Genomic DNA, 2834 nt, shown 5'->3' with positions numbered 1-2834 from the left:
TAAAGAGTGCCCAGCCTTCCTGGACCCTATACCCTTCAGGATCATCTCCCAAGGGATCCTTTCAAGCAGGTGCCTAAACAAGACAAAGTCAGCCTTTTGGAAGTCCAGGATGTCAGTTCTGCTTAGCCCTCTCCTGGCCTCTCTAAGAATAGAGAACTCTATTATTTCATGATCGCTGCGCCCTAGTCATCCTCTGACCGCCACATCATCCACCAGTCCTTCTCTGTTCACAAAGAGGAGATCCAGCAGGGCACCTTCTCTGGTTGGTTCTCTCACCAGCTGTGTCAGGAAGTTATCTGCCACACATTCCAGGAATCTCCAGGACTGGTCCCGCTCTGCTGTGTTGTATTTCCAGCAGATGTCTGGGAAGTTAAAGTCTCCCACAAGAACAAGGGCAAGCGATCGTGAGATTTCTCCTAAATACCTACAGAATATTTCATCCACCTCTCTGTCCTGGGTGGGTGGCCTATAGTAGACTCCTATTACAACATCTGCCCTGTTGGCCTTCCCCCTGATTCTAACGCAAAGACACTCCACCCTGTCTTCACTACACTTGTGCTCAAAGCAATCGTAACAGTCCCTAACATACAGGGCCACCCCACCACCTCTCCTTCCTTGTCTGTCCCTCCTAAAGAGCTTCTGGCCATCAACAGGCGCACTCCAGTCATGGGAGACATCCCACCATGTTTCTGTAATAGCCGCGACATCATAATTTTCCTGTTTCATCATGGCTTCAAGCTCCTCCTGTTTGTTACCCATGCTGTGTGCATTGGTTTACATGCACTTCAGATGGGCTGATGTTTTGCCCCCTTCCCCCTTCAGATCTAGTTTAAAGCTCTGTCAATGAGCCCAGCTAACTCCTGCCCCAAGATCCTCTTCCCCCTCTGGGACAGGTGCATCCCATCTAATGCCAAAAGGTCTGGTGCCCTGTATGCCAACCCATGATTGAAAAATCCAAAGCCCTGCCGGTAACACCAGTCTTGGAGCCACATGTTCATCTGTTGAGTTCCCCTGTATTCTTTTTCATCCATTCCCCCAACTGAAGGGATGGAGGAGAACACAATTTGTGCCCCCGGCCCCTTAATCACTTTCCCCAAGGACCTGAAATCTCTCTTCATTGCTTAAGGACTTCTCCTAGTAATGTCATCACTACCTACCTGAAAAACCAGGAGAGGGTAGTAGTCCTTGGGTCTCACTAGAGTGAGGAGCTTTGCCTTGAGGTCCTTGACGCGGGCCCCAGGGAGGCAGCAGACTTCCCTATGAAACGGGTCTGGTCTGCATATGGGGCCTTCGGTACCCCTCAGAATGGAGTCACCCACTACAATGACTCTTCTGGGGTTCTTTTTAGAACTGGTTTTAATACCTGGTCTAGAATGATCCGGCCTTGGTGGGCCTTGGTGGGCCTTGGTCTTCCTCCTTGTTTGTCTCATTTCCTTCCTTCTTCTCTTCTTCACTCAAAAGTTCCAGGGCCCCGAATCTATTGTGAAGGGACACCATGGAGGGTGAGGGAGGTTGGGAGAGGATTTTCCTGCCTCCCTGAGCGGGGACCTGTTTCCAGCCTTGAACCATCACACCATTGCAGTCCTCCTCTTGCTAATTCAGCTCTTAGCGTTGCTCTAAACGTCTCAAACCTCCTTTTTAGCCTAAAAAAGCAACTCCTCCCCACACACTCTAATATCCCCCCTCCGTGCCAATCCAGATTCCTGAATGACACAATCTTTCTGGATACCCATCATCAGTACCCATTTTACTGGGAATGGGAACTCAGGCACTGGATGTGACAGCTCTAAGTAGCTGCTTCTAAAAATTTCGGTTAAAATTGGGTTTTTTTGCAAACACACATGGAAGTCTTAAGCTACTGACTGGCTTTTGTGTGGATCTAATCTATTACCACAGGGCTATTCAGTAGATACAACTTCACTCAGTCCACAGAAGTAAAATACAGATTCACCTGGGTGCAATCTAGTGTGGCAGTAAGCATACTGTTTACATCACGATCAGGTACAAAGAGTTGGTCTAATACCCCCAAGGAGAGCAGACTGTCTAAAGAAGCATCTTTTATAGGAGGGTTCAGAGATTTATTCCTGATTCTTTCCAATTGTGACTTTGGAAAATCCTTGCAAGCCCTTCCAAACTAGTAAGGCAAAGCTGACCTTTTTGGTAGCTGCTGGTAGGATACCTGATCTCGTCTTAAATACAAACTTAGCTGTGACCTTAACTAAATGAGAAAAACCTGAGTTTCAGCGTGAAGAATCACAACAGCTCCTTCTATGCTGGTAGCAACATACAAACACAGGGCAGTTTCAGCTAAACCTTACCTCCCAGACTGTTAACTAACATCTGACCTTTCAGAGACACTTTGCTGGGTGGGAGCAGTCAGGATTCTTCCCACCCTGGCCCAGGGAAGTGGTAGCAGCAGTTGGGATGGCCGAAGACACAGCGCTGGTGGATTTGCACCCACAGGCAACACAGTGGAGGAAGTAACACTTGGGAATCCCGCACTAGAGACGTAAATCCTCAGAGAGTCCTGTGTTACAGCAAAGAAGATTCAAATCAGACTTCAGAAAAACCTTTTTAATGGTTAAGAGAGTGAAGCACTGGGACGGATACTCAGGGAGATTGTGGAGTTTCCAACATAAAGTCTTGAACATTAGCTTCCCCGAGATACATACGTGGGTCCTGTTCTGGGAAGAAGATGAACTACAGCTGCTTCTGAGGTCTTTTCCAGTCCTATTTCTGTGACTCTGCTTTCAAGTCTATTGTCCCACCTCCTGAAAGATAGAAACAAATCTTTTGTTCCGTATTTTGTTTAGTGTATGCATTCACTGGCGCTA

This window comes from Strix uralensis, chromosome Z (assembly GCF_047716275.1).
Source record: "Strix uralensis isolate ZFMK-TIS-50842 chromosome Z, bStrUra1, whole genome shotgun sequence".
NCBI lineage: Eukaryota > Metazoa > Chordata > Aves > Strigiformes > Strigidae > Strix > Strix uralensis.
Note: the sequence above shows the minus strand (reverse complement) of the source record.